The 24,106-nt window shown below is 48.9% G+C and overlaps 1 protein-coding gene across 2 annotated transcripts in view; it reads left to right on the plus strand.

The window, feature by feature from the left end:
* Positions 1–24,106, plus strand: part of HEMGN (hemogen) — a 44,055-nt gene that overhangs the window by 16,913 nt on the left and 3,036 nt on the right. The window contains exons 5-6 of one of the 2 annotated variants that reach the window (XR_012159192.1): positions 19,742–19,889; positions 21,567–21,677. The gene's annotated coding sequence lies outside the window, so the exon portion shown is untranslated. The remainder of the gene's footprint in view (positions 1–19,741; positions 19,890–21,566; positions 21,678–24,106) is intronic. The other variant, XR_012159191.1, reaches the window with a different exon arrangement.

Raw genomic sequence — 24,106 nt, forward strand, 5'->3', positions numbered from 1 at the left:
TCCATTCCTAGCACCTTTCATGGTACAGACCTGCTGAGAACACAGCTCCCATAATCCTAACTGCTGGAACGGTCCACTCAAGTCTTGCTGCCCAGTTCCCTCCCACACAAGGGCTTGGCCCTTCCTGGGGCAAACAAGGGCAGCGGAAGGACTGGGCTGAGAGAGGCTTGTTTGAGGACATGCAGACAGCCTTTGCCACAGTAAAATCCCACAGCAGAAATACTTCCTGACAGAACACTTTCCATACATCCGGCTGGACACACTGGCTGCTCCAGAACAGCCCGGCTCCCTTCTGAATTAACTGCTGGGGGGGGGGGTGTCTGCAGCCTGTGTGCAGTCTGGGGGTGCTTTGGTAGTACTCATGTCACATGGCACACAAGGAAGGAAGTAAAAAGAACAGGAGGACGTGTGGCACCTTAGAGACGAACCCATTTATTTGAGCATGAGCTTTCGTGAGCTACAGCTCACTTCATCGGATGCATGCTGTAGCTCATGAAAGCTCACGCTCAAATAAATGGGTTCGTCTCTAAGGGGCCACACGTCCTCCTGTTCTTTTTGCGAAGACAGACTAACACGGCTGCTCCTCTGAAAGGAAGGAAGTGCCCTTCAAAATGTCTGTCCCTTGCAGTATTGCATAATACTGGTCAGCGCTATGGGTGACATCCACTCCAGCCTCTTGCTCTGAATTAGTGAATGCATTTGGCACCCAGGCCAGCAGCGACACCTCGTGGTAGCATCAGTAATTGTGATAGTAAGTCCCCATGTCTGAGTTCATACAACTCAAACACCGTGTTTGCAACAACCTTGCAGTAGCTATTGGTACGACACAGCCATCCCTCAGAGCACAGCTTGCCGTAGGAATAAAAATACCGCTCGGGCTTGCAGCAGTGAAATCAGGAAGGCCAAATCACACCTGGAGTTGCAGCCAGCAAGAGACGTTAAGAACAGGAGGACTTGGGGCACCTTAGAGACGAACCAATTTATTTGAGCATAAGCTTTCATGAGCTACAGCTCACTTTATCGGATGCATACTGTGGAAAGTATAGAAGATCTTTTTATACACACAAAGCATGAAAAAATAGGTGTTTACCACTGCAAAAGCTTTTCTCTCCCCCCACCCCACTCTCCTGCTGGTAATAGCTTATGTATAGTGATCACTCTCCTTACAATTGTGGGGTGGGGGGAGAGAAAACCTTTTGTAGTGATAAACACCCATTTTTTCATGGTCTGTGGGTATAAAAACATCCTCACTGCATTTTCCACTTTTATGCATCCGATGAAGTGAGCTGTAGCTCACGAAAGCTCATGCTCTAATAAATTGGTTAGTCTCTAAGGTGCCACAAGTACTCCTTTTCTTTTTGCGAATACAGACTAACACGGCTGTTACTCTGAAAAGAGATGTTAAGAGTAACAAGAAGGGTTTCTTCAGGTATGTTAGCAACAAGAAGACAGTCAAGGAAAGTGGGGGCCCCTTAATGAATGAGGGGAGGCAACCTAGGGACAGAGGATGTGGAAAAAGCTAATGTACTCAGTGCTTTTTTTGCCTCTATCTTCACGGACAAGGTCAGCTCCCAGACTACTACACTGGGCAGCACAGCATGGGGAGGAGGTGACCAGCCCTCTGTGGAGAAAGAAGTGGTTCGGGACTATTTAGAAAAGCTGGACGAGCACAAGTCCATGGGGCCGGATGTGCTGCATCCAAGAGTGCTAAAGGAGTTGGCGGATGTGATTGCAGAGCCATTGGCCATTATCTTTGAAAACTCATGGCGATCCAGGGAAGTCCCGGACGACTAGAAAAAGGCTAATGTAGTGCCCATCTTTAAAAAAGGGAAGGAGGATCCTGGGAACTACAGGCCAGTCACCCTCACCTAAGTCCCTGGAAAAATCATGGAGCAGGTCCGCAAGGAATCAATTTTGAAGCACTTAGAGGAGAGGAAAGTGATCAGGAACAGTCAGCATGGATTCACCAAGGGCAAATCATGCCTGACTAATCTAATTGCCTTCTATGACGAGATAACTGGTTCTGTGGATGAAGGGAAAGCGGTGAACGTGTTGTTCCTTGACTTTAGCAAAGCTTTTGACACGGTCTCCCACAGTATTCTTGTCAGTAAGTTAAAGAAGTATGGGCTGGATGAATGGACTATAAGGTGGACAGAAAGTTGGCTAGATTGTCTGGCTCAACGGGTAGTGATCAATGGCTCCATGTCTAGTTGGCAGCTGGTATCAAGTGGAGTGCCCCAAGGGTTGGTCCTCGGGCTGATTTTGTTCAATATCTTCATAAATGATCTGGAGGATGGTGTAGATTGCACCCTCAGCAAGTTTGCAGATGACACTAAACTGGGAGGAGAGGTAGATACACTGGAGGTTAGAGATAGGATACACAGGGACCTAGACTAATTAGAGGATTAGTCCAAAAGAAATCTGATGAGGTTCAACAAGGACAAGTGCAGAGTCCTGCACTTAGGACGGAAGAACCCCATGCACCGCTACAGACTAGGGACCAAATGGCTCGGCAGCAGTTCTGCAGAAAAGGACCTAGGGGTGACAGTGGATGAGAAGCTGGATATGAGTCAGCAGTGTGCCCTTGTTGCCAAGAAGACCAATGGCACTTTGGGATGTATAAGTAGGGGCATTGCCAGCAGATCGAGGGACGTGATCGTTTCCCTCTATTTGACATTGGTGAGGCCTCATCTGGAGTACTGTGTCCAGTTTTGGGCCCCACGCTACAAGAAGGATGTGGAAAAATTGGAAAATGTCCAGCGGAGGGCAACAAAAATGATTAGGGGACTGGAACACATGAATTATGTGGAGAGGCTGAGGGAACTGGGATTGTTTAGTCTGCAGAAGAGAAGAATGAGGGAGATTTGATAGCGGCTTTCAACTACCTGAAAGGGGGTTCCAAAGAGGATGGCTCTAGACTGTTCTCAATGGTAGCTGATGACAGAACAAGGAGTAATGGTCTCAAGTTGCAGTGGGGGAGGTTTAGGTTGGATATTAGGAAAAACTTTTTCACTAGGAGGGTGGTGAAACACTGGAATGCGTTACCTAGGGAGGTGGTGGAATCTCCTTCCTTAGATATTTTTAAGGTCAGGCTTGACAAAGCCCTGGCTGGGATGATTTAATTGGGGATTGGTCCTGCTTTGAGCAGGGGGTTGGACTAGATGACCTTCTGGGGTCCGTTCCAACCCTGATATTCTATGATTCTATGATTCTATGATTTGACAATGTGAGAGATTCTGGGCAATGTGAATGTTCCTAGTATTCTGTGCTTTTAGCTAGCTGTGCCCCTATTTTGAGGGGGGGTGGGGGAAGAGGCTATGGGGCGTTTGCTCATAGTTAAGGGTGGTCTCACTGATATACTTGGTCCATGTGCTGCTTTTTATGCCAGCTTGGTTCTGCTCCTGGTATGGCACATTGAATCTTGGCAGGACACTCTAGTGAACTCAGCTACACTAACTGGCCTGAGTGGCTGTGTACATATGGACCCATGGTGCCCGTGCTCCACCAATGTTCAGAGCACGAGGGCCTGGCTCCACCAATGTTCAGGCTGGGCCTCTCCCCTGGCCCCGCCCCTGTGTGCTTCCCGCAGAGCGTCCCTCACCGGCTGCTGGTTGGCTCCTTCCACGCTGCGCCCACCAGTGCCACTCCACCGCTCCAGCTACAAGGGAGTGGGGTGGGCTGAGGCGGCTGCTGATGCAGTCAGTGGAGGAAGGAGGCACATGAGACGTGATGGCAGCCCTCCCCTGGGCCCTGACCCTTCACCAGTCAGGCCATTCGCTGACAGGGAGCATCCTCTTCCTCCACCAGGGCCGGTGGAGAGAGGCCCTAGGAGCACATGCGGTGAGGTGCGGGGTGAGCGTGTTGTCAGCAGCAGCCCACCGACAGCTATTCTGGGCCCCAGGACAGATCAATCAAGGGACCCCCTGCCCGCCTCCCTCCGTCAGGGCCACAAGCCCCCCTGCCCAGAGAAGCCCCGAGTGCTGCCCTCCTCTCCCCCCCGCCAGAGGAGCCCTGGGCCTGCCACAGTCCCATCCCCCACCTGCCTGGAGGAGCCCCAGGGCAGCGACAGCTGGACTAGGTGACCAGATAGAAAGTGTGAAAAATCAGGACGGGGTGGGGAGTAATAGGTGCTTACACAAGGAAAAGCCGCCAAAATTGGGACTGTTCCTATAAAATCGGGGCATTTGGTCACCGTAAGCTATGTCAACCTGCTCTGGGGAAAAGCTGCAGCATCTCTTGATTCAAAGACCCTTTTGATTCACCAAGGGCAAGTCATGCCCAACCAACCTGATTGCCTTCCATGATGAGATAACTGGCTCTGTGGATATGGGAAAGGGGTGGCCACGATATACCTTGATTTTGGAAAAGGTTTTGATACAGTCTCCCACAGTATTCTTGCCAGCAAGTTAAAAAAGTATGGATTGAATGAATGGACTATAAAGTGGATAGAAAGCTGGCTAGGTCGTCGGGCTCAACGGGTAGTGATCAACGGCTCAATGTCTAGTTGGCAGCCGGTATCAAGTGGAGTGCCCCAGGGGTCGGTCCTGGGGCTGGTTTTGTTCAACATCTTCATCAATGATCTGGAGGATGGGATTAATTGCACCCTCAGCAAGTTGGCAGATGACACTAAACTGGGGGGAGAGGTAGATATGCTGGAGGGTAGGGATAGGGTCCAAAGTGACCTAGACAAATTAGAGGAATGGACCAAAAGAAATCTGATGAGGTTCAACATGGACAAGTGCAGAGTCCTGCACTTAGGATGGAAGAATCCCATGCACTGCTACAGGCTGGGGACCGACTGGCTAAGAGGCAGTTCAGCAAAAAACGGACCTGGGGATTACAGTGGACGAGAAGCTGGATATGAGTCAGCAGAGTGCCCTTATTGCCAAGAAGTCCAAGGGCATATTGGGCTGTATTAGTAGGAGCACTGCCAGCAGATGGAGGGAAGTGATTATTCCCCTCTACTCAACACTGGTGAGGCCACACCTGGAGTATTGCGTCCCCTCACTACAAAAGGGATGTGGACAAATTGGAGAGAGTCCAGCGGAGAGCAACAAAAATGATTAGGGGGCTGGGGCACATGACGTATGAGGAGAGGCTGAGGGAACTGGGCTTATTTAGTCTACAGAAGAGAAGAATGAGGGGGGGGGGGATTTGATAGCAGCCTTCAACTACTTGAAGGGAGGTGCCAAGGAGGATGGAGGTCGGCTGTTCTCAGCCGTGGCAGATGACAGAACAAGGAGCAAAGGTCTCAAGTTGCAGTGGGGGAGGTCTAGGCTGGATATTGGGAAACACTATTTTGCTAGGAGGGTGGTGAAGCACTGGAATGTGTTACCTAGGGAGGTGGTGGAATCTCCATCCTTAGCGGTTTTTAAGGTCAGGCTTGACAAAGTCTTGGGTGGGATGATTTAGTTGGGGATTGGCCCTGCTTTGAGCAGGGGGTTGGACTAGATACCTCCTGAGGTTTCCTCCAACCCTGATCTTCAATGATTCTATTTCCCATGCAGGTTTCGGGGTGGCTGAGGCAGTGGTATTTCCAACTCCGCTGCTCCAGAACCTGCACGGGGCATATCAAAGCATCTTTGAATCAAGAGACGTTTTTCCCCAGAACAGGAAGAGCTACCTTGGCAGCGGCCAGGGCCCCTGGACTCTTTTAAATTGCCCAGGCCCCTGGGCAATTGCCCCCTTTACCTCCCACACCCAATTGGTGGGCCTGGCTGGCGGGAAGAAGGGGACCCCTCCCCCAGAGTTCACTGCTGCCGGCGGGGAGAAGGCTGGGGGAGTCCTCCTCTGGCCCCAGCCCTGAGGCAGCCTGCCTGCACCCCAAACTCCTCACCCCCCCCCCACATTGTACAATATAGGGAATCTGTTTCCAGTCCATTTTTACGTTATTTTTAAATATATATATCTGCTTAGAAGGCAATGGAGGGGGGGCAGGACTTGGACCCGTTCTGGGCACCACCAAAAATTATACAAACTTGGCGCCCATGGCTGTGTCAAGGAGGCGGGGCACGCACCTCGAGTGCCTCTGAGCGGCAGGGTGCAGTTCCACACGCCGTTCTCACCCGGGTGCCCCACGAAGGCTCTGGCCCACCTCGGCGGGTATTCAGCAGCTTAGGCCCCTGGCCGAGTGAACCCTTCTCGGGTACTAAAGAGCCCGATAGAGAAACCGTCTATTTGCCATCACTCGCATCACCCAGACCCAGGCCCTTTAAATTCAGCTCTTTGTTCGGGCTCCCAAATAAGCCCTGTCCCGTTCTTGGGGTTGGCAGCACCCTGCCTGCGGCTGGTAGGGGAACCTGGGCCCGCTCGCGCCTCCGGGCTCCAGCCCGGGGACCCTGGGCACAGCCGCCGCGCTCGGCGATCTCCGTCCCTTGGCGACGATATCCCCGGGCCTCTTCCTGCCGGGCCTCTGCTCTCCAGACCAGCCTCCGCGCCAGCCCCCCCCGGCTCCTGCTCCCTCTGCCCGCCAGCCACGAGGGCGCCCGCCTCCCGCCTCCGAGAGCGCAGGCCCCTTCCGCCAGCCGGCACCGGCCTGCCCCCGCCAGCGGGGCCCGGATTGGCTGTTGCTAGCCCCTCTAGCCCTTGGAAGACCGGATCCCCGTGGTTTCCAAAATGGCTGCTCAAAGGAGCGTCCTCTTTAGGCACGCTTGGAGGACCCACCTTCACTGCTCTTTTCCTCTCCACGTGCCGCTTCTTGGGGTTGAATGTAACAGGCCCGCAGGGATGCCATGACCCACAGGCCTCGAACCCGGGTCCACAGGAGCAGCCGTGCTGCAGCCCTCCACCTGCTGACCCAGGATCCATGAAGCCCAGCCCCAGTTTGAGGCTCCACCCCCGACGCCCCATTGCCGTTTTAGGAAGCTGTCTGAACAAAGCTCTCGGCATCCCATGGATGCCGGGCGGGCTCCGTTTCCCTGTCCTCACAAAGAGATCTCTAGGGACCCTCAGGGCAACCACATCCCATCTCCTCATGGCACTGCCCCAGCAGAAACTCAGGCAAGGGGTGGTACAAAAACTCCTTCGGGGTGACGTGCATGCTGAGGGACAGGGAGAGGCTGTACGTGTCCTCAGCCCTTGCACAGGATGTGCTGAGAGTAGGAAGGCTCCTTGTGCCCTCCTGTCCTGCACGTGTGGGCCAGGGGCAGGGACAGTCTGGCCATAAGTGTCTGGAGTTTTCTAAACTCTTTGACTCAGCGGGTGGGGTCTCAGCCCTACCAGTCAGCACAGGTGGGGAGAGGTGCAAAGCTGGCTCCAAGCCACTTTGGGAGCTTCCCAGTCATGAGGCCATTTTGTGCTGCATAAGTAGAGCGGCCTCGTGGCTGCTCTGTATTATAGTACTTGCCAGTGGCCTGCAGTATGCTGGGCCTGGGGAGAGAGTGTAGGATTTGCTACAGCAGCTTTATGCCAGCTGGGGATTTACCCACGCCAGGGGAACCCTCAGCCCCAGCTGTCTGTTTAGGTCAGGTCTGTGTCATGTGATGTAACTATGAAATCTTTGCAGACAAATGCACAAGGACTCTGTGTATTTGTACAAACAATAGGAAGTGGAGATCAGTGAGGGGGTCTGTTGTGCTTTGCTAGCTAATCCAGTCTTCTCTTTATGCACGTTTGCATCATAGTCACCACCCTCACTGCCTTGCTGCTCCAGGCATTTGTTAATTGGTTTTCTCTTCTTAATACAAACCACAAACCAAGCCAAGATGAAGCCACTAGCTAATCATGTATTCTCTGGCTTGCTATTTTAGCCCGCAGCCATCAGATGGCAGTAGTAGAACTCTCCAACGATCACTAACCCTGTCTTACTAGGGCCTGGTCTACACCTAAAACGTAGGTCAACCTAGCTATGTCCTTCACCCCCTTGAGAAATGTAGTCAAGCCAACCTAAGCCCCAGTGTAGACACAATTAAGTCAATGGAGGAATTCTTACATCGACTTTGCTATTGCCTCTTGAGGGGTGGATTCACTACAGCGATGCAAACCCCCCGCCCGCCGTCGCTGTAGTAGGGGTCCACACGACCAGCAGCGTATCCCTAGAATGCTTTGGAAGAGGGCTGTAGAATATCTCTGTGACACTTCCCAGGGTCCCCAGGCACCACGCCACCCCCTGCCCTTAGCGGGAAGCAGTCTTGTCCGTGCCTACTGTGGTTCAGCTCCCTGAAACCACCAGCCTCTGTCCCCACAAACCTGGCTTCCAGTGCTCTGCAGGCCGCACTCTCTGCATGCAAGCTAACACTAGGTACACACCAAGCCGGGTCCTCAGAGCACTCCCTTCAGGGCCCAGCCTGTCAGCAGACACTCACAGTAATTACCAGGTAAGCTGTGCCCAAGTACACACAGCTTGACTGGAACAACTCAGGGTCAGACTCTTTATAACAGCACAGCACTGGAATCTGCTTATCGTGAAAACAACTATGAGTTTATTAACAAAGATTAAGGTTTAAGAGCTACTGAGAAAGGATAATGAGTGGAAAGAGAAGTGGTTCCACATATAACACAAAACAGAAAATGCAGACCTACATCTATTACTAATGGCATCATTCCTATTTTATAAAGTAGATTTTCTCCCAAGGATTCAGGTTTTGACAGAGCAGCTGGTTCTCAGTCAAAATTAGGATCCAAGTTTTCATTAATATCCCCATGCCCTACAGGAGGCTTTTTGCTTCTCCTCTCCACTAGATTTACAGCTTATTACAACAATCTCTAACCCATTAACCCCCCTTTTTGTCCTATGGCTGCACAGGCGTTAACGGGGCCACTCTACCTTGACTGGTCCCTTCGACTATATGCTAAGTTCTCACGCTAAACAATGTGTTCCACTTGGCCTTTAGCTGTGACACTTGGAGTAACTGTCCCTGACCTGAAGAGGAGCTCTGTGTGACTCAAAAGCTTCTCTCTCTCCCCAACAAAAGTTGGTCCAATAAAAGATATTCCCACATCCACCCTGTCTCTCTAATATCCTGGGACCGACACGGCTACAACACCACTGCATACAAGGTTTTCTTTACTTTATCAAAACCTTCCTGACAAGCCTTTGCCCAAACAATTTTGTTTGGGTCTGGCTTTTTGCACAAGTCTGTGATTGCAGACACAATATTACTAAACCTACATGCCAATCTCTGGTAATAGTTAACCAAACCTATGAAAAACTGGACTTGATTTTTGTTCTGGAGTATGGGCCAGTTAACAAAGCTTCTACTTTCAAGGAGAAATTTGGCCACCCCCACACCCAGTATCCTATGTAAGGAACTTTGGCAGCTTCCATTTTGCACTTTGACACCTTTACAGTGAGACGGACGTCTTTGAGTTTTGTTAAGCATGGAATTACTATCCAGAGATTTGACAGTACAGTTTGCTTCATTTAAGATTTTTACTACACTTGATTCTATGCTTTCTTTCACATATAGTGCCACTCCCCCCCGACCTGTTCTGTCCTTCCAATATATTTTGTATCCTGGTATCACTGTGTCTCATTGATTATCCTCATTCCACCAAGTTTCTGTGGTACCTATTATATCACTATCCTCATTTAATACAAGGCGCTCTAGTTCACTCAATCTTATTATTTAGACTCCTAGCATTTGTATAAAAGCACTTTAAAAATTTGTCACTTTTTAGCTGTCTGCCATAACATGATGTAAGTGAATGGGACTCTTTTTCATTTGACTGTTTCTCATCAGAGCCTACCCGTATTTTATCATCTTCCATCCTCTCCTCCTTACAAGGACATAGAGACTCTCCATTAATAGAACCTCCCCTAAGGGATGTCTCTGTCCGAACCTCATGCTCCTCCGCCCTTATCGGCTTTCCTCCAGCCCTTAGTTTAAAAACTGCTCTATGACCTTTTTAATTTTAAGTGCCAGAATTCTGGTTCCATTTTGGTGGAGCCCATCCTTCCGGTATAAGCTGCCCCTTTCCCAAAAGTTTCCCACAGTTCCCAAATGGTTTTTATGATATCACCACAAATTGCTATATATTGCAATATCAACAATATTAAGTCCATGCAAAGTCTTGTAATCTGTTTAACACTTGATTAATGAGCCTCTGCAAAGTGATTCCTGCATTAATGAACCCAAAAGGTAACACTTTGTACTCACAAAGTCCCATATCAGTAATGGAAAATACCTTTAGACAGCAAAGCATGGAGAAAATCTACTTTCAATAGCCTTTAACCAACCTAGGTATTTTGCCTTGCCTAAAGTATCTAACATATCGATTCTGGGCATAGGATAGTTGTCAGGTACTGTGACAGCATTAAGCTTTCTATAATGAACACAAAACCTTATAGTCCCAGCTCCCGTAGGAATCATAACAACTAGTGAGGCACAGGAACTGTCCAATTCTAATATATCTCCATTTCCAACATACTGTGTATTTCTTTACAAACCTGCTCCCTTATTTCTTCAGTGGTTTGGGAGGCTCTACTCGGGGCAGGCTGAGGTCCCAGTACCAATGAGAGACCACCTTCTGAGTCAAACCTGGCATGCTAGAGACAGGGCTGGATTAATTTTTTGTGGGCCCGGCACCAAACATATTTGTGGGCCCCCATGTGGTTGTGATGAGCCCCTTCCAAGTGTGAGCCCAGAGTGACAGCACCATTGATGGCATAGTAAATGTGGTGTTGCCAGGATGGGAATGAAAACATTTATTCAAAAACAAAATAAGATATTTGAAGCCACACTGAGACCTCCACTCAGCCCATAGAGAACAAACTGGACTAACATCAGTGTACCCAGAACACCACTGAATTTGGTTTGTGTGGGAGGGGGGTTGTTTGTTAGTTTTGTCTTTTTTCTTTAAACACTCAGGGCCTGCTTGGGGCCCTGAACACAAGTGCTTAATTAGGACACTTATGAGCTATATTAAGCCTGGACGAAGCAGTAAGTGGTGTTACACCTGCATCTCCCCACCACCACCTCCTCATTCCAAAGTTATGTTTCATAAATACATTTTTTGAAAGCTGCATTTTCTACTTTGGTACAATAATGTTTACAAAACTTTGGGGCGGAGTGTGGGGAGGAAAATTGCTGGTGCCCATCTTTTGCAGGGAGAAAGGGCCACTGAGAGACACACTTTACCACGAACGCCACCACAATCCAGGCTCAAGCTCCTACCCCAAACTTCACACCTGGCCACTCCCTCCCGTCCCTCCTACTGTCCCCATCCCACACAACTAACCCCCTAACAAAGGCTCTCCTCAATCTCCCTGCTACTGCCCCCCCACCCACTTTCACCCCAGGGCAGTCACCTCCCTCTCTTCTACTACCCCCCCCCACAAATACACTGAGCCAACCCCCACCTTCAAGCCACTCTCCCCTCCTTCCCTCTGCCCCTTGCCCCACCTTAACACCCTGCTTCTCCTACACCCTCCACACAGAGTCACCCCAGCTCCCCCATCGCACCCCGATTTGCCCCACAACTGCCCCTTTCCCCCAACACTGGGCTGCGCCCCCTTCCCTCCCCGGAGGGCAGGGGGCCGTTTCTGGGCATTCCCATGGGCAGGGGGCGCGGCTACCAGCACTGACAGGCCCTGTTGTCCCCGCCCCCCTGCTCCCAGGGACCCCAGACAACCCCCCCCAGGGTCAAGACAGTGCCCAGGGGCTGCCCCCAGCTCCCCCCGCCCCAGGAGAGGAGGGGAGACTCGGGGGGGAAAGCCAGGAGCTCCAAGGGGGAGGGCGTGCAGCGGGATGAGCGCCAGGAACCTCTCCCTGCACCAGGCCATCGCCTTGCGGGGGGTTTCTTTTTGGTCCGCTCTACCCACTTCCGCTGGGGCGGCTGGTAGCGTGGTGCGGGGCATGCTGGGACTCATAGTGCAGCTGACCGCGCAGGTCCCAGGGCCCGAGCGGAACACAGCGGCCAGCACACCCTGCAACACCCAGTCCCTGCTGCACCTGTGCACTGAACCTGAGGGGTTCGGCGGGCGCTGGGGAGTTGCTGGGCTGTGGCCCAGGCTGGATTAACCCTTTGTGGGCCCCTTCCCAGTGTGGGCCTGGCGCCCCGGCACCACCGGAACCACTGTAAACCCGGTACTGGCTCGAGAAGTCCTGCTTGTTTCTTTGCGGCACAGCCGACATGCCGGCCCTTTCCGTCTGTGCGAACTCTGCACGATCACACTGCTCTCTCCTGGGGAGCCCTTATGGCAGTCAGCCAACGGCTCGAGGCGGGTGCGCTCTCAGAACCCTCCTGCACACAACACATCGTATTTACAATGGCTTCTCTGTCGGGAGAGGCTTTCAGCCCATTGACGTGTGTCATAAATTTAAAGGGAAGGGTAACCACCTTTCTGTGTACAGGGTTAAGAAGCTCAGCTAACCTGGCTGGCACCTGAGCCAAAATGACCAATGAAGGGACAAGAGACTTTCAAATCTGGAGGGGTGGGAATCAAAGGGTACATCTGTCTGTGTGATACCTTTGCCAGGAACAAATCAAGGATGCAAGCCCTCCAACTCCAGTAAAGTTAGTAAGTAATCTAGCCAGAAAATGCATTAGGTTTTCTTTGTTTTGGCTTGTGAAATTCGCTGTGTTGGAGGGAATGTATATTCCTGTTTTTGTGTCTTTTTGTAACTTGAGGTTTTGCTGAGAGGGATTCTCTATGTTCTGTAAAAAGAAAAGGAGTACTCCTTTTCTTTTTGCGAATACAGACTAACATGGCTGCTACTCTGAAACCTGTCTCTATGTTCTGTGTTCACCTGTACAAATTGGTGAGGATTCTTATCAAGCCTTCCCCAGGAAAGGGGGTGTAGGGCTTGGGGGGATATTTTGTGGGAAGACGTCTCCAAGTGAGCTCTTTCCCAGTTCTTTGTTTAAAACACTTGGTGTTGGCAGCATAGGGTTCAAGGTAAAGTTTGTACCTTGGGGAAGTTTTTAACCTAAGCTGGTAAGAATATGCTTTGGGGGTCTTTCATGCAGGTCCCCACATCTGTACCCTAGAGTTCAGAGTGAGGAAGGAACCTTGACAAGTTCAGTGGACTGAAGAGTGTCAAAAGGCCTTTAACCAGCTTAAAGTGACACTCATGTCTCACCCTGTCCTAAGGGCCCCAGACTTTGACAATCTGTTCCTAGTAACCACAGATGTGTCCGAGCGTGGTGTGGGAGCAGTTTTAATGCAGAAAGGACCGGATCAAGAGTTCCATTCTGTCGTGTTTCTCAGCAAGAAACTATCAGAGAGGGAAAGCCACTGGTCAATCAGCGAAAAGGAATGCTACACCATCGTCTACGCGCTGGAAAAACTACGCCCATACGTTTGGGGACGGCGTTTCCACCTGCAAACAGACTATGCTGCGCTGAAGTGGCTTCACACCGTCAAGGACAATAACAAAAAACTCCTTCAATGGAGTTTAGTTCTCCAAGATTTTGATTTTGAAATACAATGTCTAACAAAGTGGCTGATGCACTCTCCCGTGAAAGTTTCCCAGAATCAACTGGTTAAAATCATCCTTGAAATGTGGGAAATATTGTTAGTTTTTATATAGTCAGTAGTATATTTAGAGGTGTATGTGTCTTATTAACTCTGTTTTCTCCTAGAGCTCCAGGAAGAAATCACAGCCAGTGTGGAACCAGCTGTCCAACACTATCTGTGATTTGGGGTGTGTGTCATAAATATAAAGGGAAGGGGTAACCACCTTTCTGTATACAGTGCTATAAAATCCCTCTTGGCCAGAGGCAAAGTCCTTTTACCTGTAAAGGGTTAAGAAGCTTGGGTAACCTGGCTGGCACCTGACCCAAAATGACCAATGAGGGGACCAGATACTTTAAAATCTGGAGGAGGGGGGAGGCTTTTGTCTGTCTTTGTGATACCTTTGCCAGGAACAGATCAAGGATGCAAGCCTCGAACTCTGGTAAAGTTAGTAAGTAATCTAGCTAGAAAATGCGTTAGGTTTTCTTTGTTTTGGCTTGTGAAATTCGCTGTGCTGGAGGAAATGTATTTTCAAGGTTCCTTCCCCACTCTGAACTCTAGGGTACAGATGTGGGGACCTGCATGAAAACCCCCTAAGCTTTTTTTACCAGCTTAGGTTAAAACTTCCCCAGGTACAAACTATTTTACCTTTTGCCCTTGGACTTTATCGCTGCCACCACCAAGTGTCTAACAAATATATAACCGGGAAAGAGCCCACTTGGAAACGTCTTTCCCCCCAAAATCCTCCCCAAACCCTACACCCCTTTTCCTGGGGAAGGCTTGATAAAAATCCTCTCCAATTTCCATAGGTGAACACAGACCCAAACCCTTGGATCTGAAGAACAATAAAAAATCAATCAGGTTCTTAAAAGAAGAATTTTTACTGAAGGAAAAAAAAAAGTAAAAGAATCACCTCTGTAAAATCAGGATGATAAATACCTTACAGGGTAATCAGATTCAAAACATAGAGTATCCCTCTCGGCAAAACCTTAAGTTACAAAAAGTCACAAAACCAGGAATACACGTCATATATATAAAGGGAAGGGTAAACACCTCTAAAATCCCTCCTGGCCAGAGGAAAAACCCTTTCACCTGTAAAGGGTTAAGAAGCTAGGATAACCTCGCTGGCACCTGACCAAAATGACCAATGAGAAGACAAGATACTTTCAGAGCTGGAGGGGGGGAGAAACAAAGGCTCTCTCTGTCTGTGTGATGCTTTTGCTGGGAACAGAAAAGGAATGGAGTCTTAGAACTTAGTAAGTAATCTAGCTAGAGATGCATTTGTCAAGGTTCCTTCCCCACTCTGAACTCTAGGGTACAGATGTGGGGACCTGCATGAAAACTCCCAAGCTTATTTTTACCAGCTTAGGTTAAAACTTCCCCAAGGTACAAACTATTTTTCCTTTTGCCCTTGGACTTTATTACTGCCACCACCAAGCGTCTAACAGACATATAACCGGGAAAGAGCCAGCTTGGAAACGTCTTTCCCCCAAAAATCCTCCCCAAACCCTACACCCCCTTTCCTGGGGAAGGCTTGATAAAAATCCTCACCAATTTGTATAGGTGAACACAGACCCAAACCCTTGGATCTTAAGAACAATGAAAAAGCAATCAGGTTCTTAAAAGAAGAATTTTAATTGAAGAAAAAGTAAAAGAATCACCTCTGTAAAATCAGGATGGTAAATACCTTACAGGGTAATCAGATTCAAAACCTAGAGAATCCCTCTAGGCAAAACTTTAAGTTACAAAAAGACACAAAAACAGAAATATACATTCCATTCAGCACAGCTTATTTTCTCAGCCATTTAAACAAAACAGAATCTAACACATATCTAGCTAGATTACTTACTAAGTTCTAAGACTCCATTCCTTTTCTGTTCCTGGCAAAAGCATCACACAGACAGAGAGAGCCTTTGTTTCTCCCCACTCCAGTTTTGAAAGTATCTTGTCTCCTCATTGGTCATTTTGGTCAGGTACCAACGAAGTTATCCTACCTTCTTAACCCTTTACAGGTGAAAGGGTTTTTCCTCTGGCCAGGAGGGATTTTAGAGGTGTTTACCCTTCCCTTTATATTTATGACATGTGTATTCCTGGTTTTGTGTCTTTTTGTAACTTAAGGATTTGCCTAGAGGGATTCTCTATGTTTTGAATCTGACTATCGGTAAATTATCTTCCTTTCTGATCTTACAGAGTTGTTCTCTTATCTTTTTTGTTCTTGTAATAAAGTTCTGTTTTTTAAGAATCTGACTGGGTTTTTTGGGTGTTAAAAATCCAAGGCTGGTCTGTGCTCATCTTGTCTATTCTCAAGCCTCCCCAGGAAAGGGGGTGTAAAGGCTTGGGGGGGGGGATACTTTCTTTGCATTTTGTCAAACCGGCTGTGAAATTGTTCTTAAAATGAACATGTGCTGGGTCATCATCTGAGACTGCTGTAACATGAACTATATGGCAGAATGCAGGTAAAACAGAACAGGAGACAGACAATTCTCCCCCAAGGAGTTCAGTCACAAATTTAATTAATGCATTATTTTTTTAACAAGCATCATTAGCATGGAAGCATGTCCTCTGGAATGGTGGCCAAAGCATGAAGGGGCATATGAATGTTTAGCACATCTGGCACGTAAATACCTCGCAACGCCGGTTACAAAAGTGCCAGGCGAACACCTGTTCTCACTTTCAGGTGACATTGTAATTAAGAAGCAGGCAGCAGTATTTCCCATAAATGTAAACAAACTTGTTTGTCTGAGTAATTGGCTGAACAAGATGTAGGACTGAGTGGACTTGTAGGCTGTAAAGTTTTACACTGTTTTGTTTTTGAGTGCAGTTATGTAACAAAAAAATCTACATTTGTAAATTAAGCTTTTACAATAAAGAGATTGCACCACAGTACCTGTATGAGGTGAATTGAATAATACTATTTCTTTTATCATTTTATAATGCAAATACAGTAACTCCCCACTTAACGTCCTCTCGCTTAACGTTGTTTCGATCTTACGTCCCTGCTCCATTACAGAATATGCTCTTTAAAGTTGTGCAATGCTCCCCTATAACATCCACTGCTTTGTCCACGGCTGGCAGCCCCCTACGTGCCCCCTCTTGCTCCCCCCAGCCTCCTGAATGCTGCAAGGAAGCAGGGGAGGGAGGTGGGAGGCTGCGCACCCTGTCCTCACTCCTCCCCCCAGCCTCGTGAATGCCACAAGACAGTTGATTGCCGCGGGCAGGAGCGGGGGGAGCAGGGGGAAGGTGCTGATCCATGGGGTCCGCCGGTGGGCGAAAGGAACTGGCAGGGGGGCATAGGGGAGTTGATAGGGGGGCTGCCAGCCTGTTTAATACCTGTATTAAATTGCTTGTTTAAAATTGTTTAAAATGCGTATAACGCCTTTTGTCTGGCAAAAAAAAATTTCCCTGGAACCTGACCCCCCCTTCCCCCCATCTACATTAATTCTTATGGGGAAATTGGATTCGCTTAACATCATTTCGCTTAAAGTCACATTTTTCAGGAACATAACTACAGCATTAAGTGAGGAGTTTCTGTATTTGTAATAAAAATAATAATATAAAGTGAGCACTGTACACTTTGTATTCTGTGTTGTCATAGAAACCAATATATTTGAAAATGTAGAAAAACATCCAAAAATATTTAATAAATTTCAGTTTGTATTCTATTGTTTAACAGTGCTATTAAGCACGATTAATGTTTGTTTAGTTAATCGCGTGAATTAACTGCGATTAATCAAGAGGCCTAGGTATAAGGTTTACAGCCTAAGTAGCTGTAGTTACTTAGTAAGTTAGGATAAGTGAGTAAACTAAAGTGACTATAAGTCACAAGATGGCATTAGAAGTGTTGCAAATGGCTGACAGGTAACCACAAGAAGACAGTTTGTACCAGTTTTTGGAGGGGAATATTAGCAGATGTTTAATTGCAAGTAACTATGGTAATCCAATTGATGTATATGTTAACGATCTTAACCTAATGAATACACTAATCTAGAGGATAAGGACACCCCAACAGTATGAGGGTGAGGAAGTTAAGATATGGTAAGGAGGGAAGAGCAATGCATACATCTGCATGAGGGACATCGAGGCCTATAAAACATCTGGTCTCTAGTACAGCCTTTGGAGTTCTTCACTGGCAATGCTGTAGCCAGCCTAGGATCTGACTCAATCTCTAGAGCTCCCCAAGGATAGTGCGAGGACAGATGTGTAATGGTGTGGGTTGCTCTCACAGAGTTGTGTTACCTCACTTTACTTGTTTGGATTGTTTGATTTATTGGCCTGATCACTGTAAAAATAAAACTTTTAGTTACTTCCCTGAGCGTGACTGTTGTTGTGGCTGTGTCCCCCCGGGCTCCCTCAGCAGTAATTCTGATAACACTGGCCTTGATCTTAGGACAAGAGGCTACCAAATTACAGACTGTTAATTGGGGAAACCAAATTAATACCTTAATCAATAGATCAGGCAGCACGGGAATTGTGATCATACCTGTTATGGACTGGAGTGTAGGGGGTCTGACCTAGTGGGCAGAGCAGGCATCCAGGGTGGGGAATGAAAGCAAGGGTCAGCACCGGAGTCTCCTGCCAGTTACCGGAGCCAGGCGTCAAGCCAGAGACAGAGTCAGAACTAGGACTCGCAACACATGACTGGAGGCGAGGGGTAAGGGCAGGAACTGGAGGAGAGGCAAGGATCAAGCACAGAGTAGGAGCATGGTGGGAACAGGAGCAAAGGAGGGGGTGAGGCAGAAACCAGGAGTGAAGCAGGAACAGGGTTGGGTGTGGGAGGCAGGTGCAAGCAGGGTCTGATGCAGCCACCACAGGAAACCACCGTGTTGCTCAGATAAACTTCCTGTGCCTCCTTCTGGCTTGGTTGCAAAAGGTAAGAGAGGCTTCTGGCACACCTGCAAGCTCTATTTGACCGTTAGGGCTAACCCAGGCTAAGTGGCTGGGGATCTCCTGCTTATGCCTAGAAATACCTTGCATCCCACCCCAGAATTCCAGCAGCACAGAGATCCTTAATTCCTTTGGTCTGCGGTTTTTATCCCCTTCCTGCCATGTGCTCATACTCAGTGGATGAGAGGGGTCCTCTTGCATGACTCATGTTCGGGGAGGTGAGCGGAACAACAATAAGAGTCTTTAGTCCTTTTGCTGATGGTTTCTCACTCCAGATGGAGGGAGTTTCCGGTTGTAAGCCGCACCCCTAGCCTGTCTGGTATCGATGGCTCTCCGCTTTCGGAAGGGGCGTAACAATTTTTGCAGAAGAGCACTCTTCACGCTCATTAATGTCCCTCTCCTGCATGGCAATTCAGATAGTCACAGGCGCTCACATGACACCCACTCCAATATTACATGACCACATGGAACACAGGTATTAGAAGTGAGATTAATTCATGCAGCAACTCCCAACTCTCAATAGAGCCTATCACGAAACGCTCGATAATACCTGTTTTATCAATATGAACCCACGAGTGAGCCAGGCAGATTCCGGCTCTGCACCTGTCAGTGTCCAGCTGAGACAGGGGGACCTTGGCATGAGCTGGCACCTAGCCTGCTGGCGCCACAGGTCTATCCAAGGCCACACAAGGAGCCTGTGGTAGAACCAGGAACTGAATCCAATCTCCTGAATCCCAGCGCAGTGCTCAAAACCATCAGCGTGCGGATGGACAGCTGCCAGCACCTTTGCTGGGTGGTACCTGCTGGCGCACATCCAGGGGCATTCCTGGAGTTGTGTTTTCTCACTCGCAGGATAATTACTTCAATTCCTCTACAACACGTTTGCTAAAAAGCATTTCTGTTCAAGTTCATGACTCATCCGTCCTCCTGCCTTGTGGAGGGGTTAAGGAAGGTTGTTTATATTAATTGAAGCCAGTTTGTTATTAAGCGGGGAAAAAAGTTTAGACCTTCTGTTTCTTGTCAGTATATCTGCACAATTGCAGGCCCAGGCAGGCCTCCCCTGGGAAAGGCAAAGCTCCTCTCCCTTGCACGAGGTCATGTATTCCTACTGGGCTGAGGCAAGATTCTCTAGCAATTCTACCCGGCTCTGTGTTCAGAGGAGCGAGCAGCCTAGTACTGTGACAGCAGGGGAGAAGGGTGCTTGCTTTTTAGCTTCTAGTTTTATTAATTTGCACTCAGAGGCAATTTGTCACCAAGCAAAAATGTAATTAATGCTGGAGTTCCTGGGCCTGATCCCGCACTTACTGTCGTCAGCAGGAGCTTTACCAGAGAGCTCAAAGGGCGCAGGCTCCGGCCCCCCGGTGCCTTAGCAGTGTGTCCTTGTAAAATGTGCATACGCTCCTGTTGCGCGTCCACAGGTGTGGCGCATGCGGGACACAACACCTGCATTTTCTCTTGCAGGCAAAAAGCAGAAGTAAAGGCACAGATGCAGGACTTGCCTCTGCCTCTAGAGGTTGCAACGGCAATTTAGGCAACAATTATTATTTTTTAATGTGGCCCTTAGAATCAGATCCTGCGTTGGACCTAGGTTAACCCATAAAAACCACAGGTATGTTGACTGTAAGATTCTTGGGGCGGGGGCCATGGTACCATATGTGTTTGTACAGCACCTAGCACAGCAGGTGATGGATCCTGATTCAGGCCTCTAGCTGCTACTTTGACATAATTCTTTAATGCTAATGCATATAAACTGGGCAGGGGCATGCCATCGATGTATGCAACACATGCATTGCATGGCCCAGAATTAAAACATGGCTCACCTGGCAGCCTGCAGGCCAGATTGAACCCCTTGGATGATTCCTTCTGGCCCCCGAAGGCATATGCAGGATGCCATTTCGTGGAACGTCACTGAACAGGCATGCAAGCATTGAACTGAATACCTCAGGTTTTAATGGGGCCTTGCCATTATGTAAGTACAGAAGGGAGCATCTCTTTCTGCACGACTCAACAATTCAATAATTATTATTGAGACATTATGCTGCTGTACATTCTGGCAGTTGATTAGATTAAACGCACTACAGATGTTTAACCTAGTTCTTTGAGGTTTGCATTTGGATACCATGCATTTACTAAAACTCCACATGTGCAGATAAGATCAATTAGACTATAGCTGTATGGAAACATTGTTGAGTTCTTCAGGTGAGTTGATCTGCTGCATTTCTGCATGAAAGACTAAAAAGCCATGCAAGTGCGGGGCTGAATACACAAGGCATGCAAGTGCGGGGCGGAATACACAAGGCAGGCAAGTGCGGGACTGAATACACAAGCCATGCAAGTGCAAGGTGGAATACACAAGGCAGGCAAGTGCGGGGCTGAGTACACAAGGCATGCAAGTGCGGGGCTGAGTACACAAGGCAGGCAAGTGCGGGGCGGAATACACAAGGCAGGCAAGTGCGGGGCTGAGTACACAAGGCAGGCAAGTGCGGGGCTGAATACACAAGGCAGGCAAGTGTGAGGCTGAATCATCCATGACAGAACAGAGCTATTTTTTATCGGCCACCTACAAAGTTGCTGCCTGCCTTACTAGCAATGTCACTGCACGCCCCTGAGGATGAAGCACTAGGCTACTAATTTGCACGGATTTGCTGTTATGCAAATTAGGGATTATTTGATGGTCCTGACATGGAATGGAGACTTTCTGGGAGATCCTTGTTTCTTCCAGTTTGTATTCCCATCAGTCTTGAGGAAGATAAGAATAGTTCTCTGAAAACGGAGGCCCTGCTCCTGCAAACACTTACACAAATGCTTCACCTTCACCTACCGTGTTCGAAGTCACTAAGGCACTCACACGAATAGCCACGTGTGTGCAGGCTCGGGGCCTTAGGGTCTGTCTACAGTGCAATAAAAGGCCACGGCACAGCTGCAGCTGATCCAGGTCACCTGACGGGGGCTCGCAGGGCTATGAAATTGTGGTATGGGTGTTTGGCTCCAGCTGCAAGTGGGGCTCTGAGACCCTGCAAGGGGGGAGGGCTTCGGAGGCTGGGCTCCAGCCAGAGCCCAAACATCCACATCGGAATTGTATAGCCCTGCTGGAGCCCCACAAGGCCGAGTCAGCTGACCGGGGCTTTGAGACCCAGGGCTGCTGGGTGTTTATCACAGTGTAGACATCCCCAGAGTGATATTCTTCTACTGACAGGGTATTTGGAGGGGACTGAGCACATGCTGCTGCCACTCACTGTGCTTTTCTTCTACATTACATGATGCTAATTGTGTCTGCTCACCTCAGGATGTTGAACCTAAGGGTAGCTTACGCAGGCAAATGAGTGATGTGGCTTGGATCTCTCAATCACAGAAACAAGCAAACCCTAAGAGGGGAGATGAACATTTGTCCCAAATGGTAAGCAATTGGTCACTTTCCTTTTAGTTAGTTTGAGTTTCCAGGTAATCTTGGCGTATTAAAGAAGTATGGGCTGGATGAATGCACTATAAGGTGGGTAAAAAGTTGGCTAGATTGTCGGGCTCAACGGGTAGTGATCAATGGCTCCATGTCTAGTTGGCAGCCGGTATCAAGTGGAGTGCCCCAAGGGTCGGTCCTGGGGCCGGTTTTATTCAATATCTTCATAAATGATCTGGAGGATGGTGTGGATTGCACTCTCAGCAAATTTGCGGATGACACTAAACTGGGAGGAGTGGTAGATACGCTGGAGGGCAGGGATAGGATACAGAAGGACCTAGACAAATTGGAGGATTGGGCCAAAAGAAATCTGATGAGGTTCAGTAAGGATAAGTGCAGGATCCTGCAGTTAGGACGGAAGAACCCAATGCACAGCTACAGACTAGGGACCGAATGGCTAGGCAGCAGTTCTGCGGAAAAGGACCTAGGGGTTACAGTGGAGGAGAAGCTGGATATGAGTCAACAGTGTGCCCTTGTTGCCAAGAAGGCCAATGGCATTTTGGGATGTATAAGTAGGGGCATAGCGAGCAGATCGAGGGACGTGATCGTTCCCCTCTATTCGACATTGGTGAGGCCTCATCTGGAGTACTGTGTCCAGTTTTGGGCCCCAAACTACAAGAAGGATGTGGATAAATTGGAGAGAGTCCAGCGAAGGGCAACAAAAATGATTAGGGGTCTGGAACACATGACTTATGAGGAGAGGCTGAGGGAACTCGGATTGTTTAGTCTGCAGAAGAGAAGAATGAGGGGGGATTTGATAGCTGCTTTCAACTACCTGAGAGGTGGTTCCAGAGAGGATGGTTCTAGACTATTCTCAGTGGTGGAAGAGGACAGGACAAGGAGTAATGGTCTCAAGTTGCAGTGGGGGAGGTTTAGGTTGGATATTAGGAAAAACTTTTTCACTAGGAGGGTGGTGAAACACTGGAATGCGTTACCTAGGGAGGTGGTAGAATCTCCTTCCTTGGAGGTTTTTAAGGTCAGGCTTGACAAAGCCCTGGCTGGGATGATTTAATTGGGGATTGGTCCTGCTTTGAGCAGGGGGTGGGACTAGATGGCCTCCTGAGGTCCCTTCCAACCCTGATATTCTATGATTCTATGATTTTCTGTTCAGCTCAGCTCATGGAATTAGGAATTTCCTTCTGCAGGGTAGAGACACAACACGATTCTCAGGGGAGGCTGCCACAATTCCTGTGCCCCACCTCTCTGCCAGACAAGGAAAAAGGACCTGGGGAGCAACTCAGAAGTTGCCTAATAAGGATGCACTTAGCTAGCACGGAGCAGAATTTTACCCTTATTTAACAACTTAGTGAAGCAGGTCCGAGGCTGCAGGACATGTTGGCAAATAGAAATTCAGGGTATATCTCCCTATGTGCTCCAAGTGAACAGAATAATAAGAAATGCTGTCTGACTGCAGATGTGTAACCCGGGGGAAAGCTTGATTAGTTCAACTGGCATAAACCCCACCTCACTCTGTCTCGACGTGGCACAGTGCAGAGACACTGAGCACTGAGTTGATGCACACACACACTCACACAGACCCACATGGACACACACACGTTCTCTCAATACACACACCTCGACGTGCACACAAACACGCACAGCTACATGCATGTGCACACACGTGCTCTCTCTCACGCCTGTGCACATGTATGCATACACATGGCACACTCACACAAGCACACACACCAATGCACACATACACGCATGCACACTCACGTGCACACACACATGCACTCTCACACAAGCACACATACCAATGCACACATACACACATGCACACTCACACGTGCACACACGCTCATAACACATGTATGCGTGTTCTCTCACATACATTAGCGCACACACACGTACGCACACAGACACACATGCTCTCTCACACACGTGTACATACATGTGCTCTCACATGCACACAGCACACGCTCACCTATACATGCATGTGTATACACAATCCACATGCACGCACACACACACACAAACATTTTACCTTTGCTAAACTTCCTCTTGGTTCCAAGTGTTACCACTGCCGTGAACTGTCCCTTCAGACTTGTGCTGTCCCATCTGTTCAGAGCGAGGCCAGGCCCGTTGTTCCCAAAAGCCGAGTTGCCGCAGTCAGTGCTCTGGGGCAGATTCCCTGGCTGACCTGCCCCCCTTTGCGCTGCCCAGGTGCTGCAGAAACCCCCTGCACAGGCCCCTGCATGGGATTCTGCCTGCGTAGGGAAGTCCCCACCGACGTAGCTGGGCCCTACATGTCCTTCCCTGCAGCTCCTGGTGCCAGAGGCATACTGGGCATGTCATAACCGTACAGCTAAGGGCAGCCTAGACTTCCTCCTTACCTGTAAGGGTTTAAGAAGTCAAATAACCTGGTTGGCACC

Source organism: Lepidochelys kempii, chromosome 5 (genome assembly GCF_965140265.1).
Source record: "Lepidochelys kempii isolate rLepKem1 chromosome 5, rLepKem1.hap2, whole genome shotgun sequence".
Taxonomy (NCBI): domain Eukaryota; kingdom Metazoa; phylum Chordata; order Testudines; family Cheloniidae; genus Lepidochelys; species Lepidochelys kempii.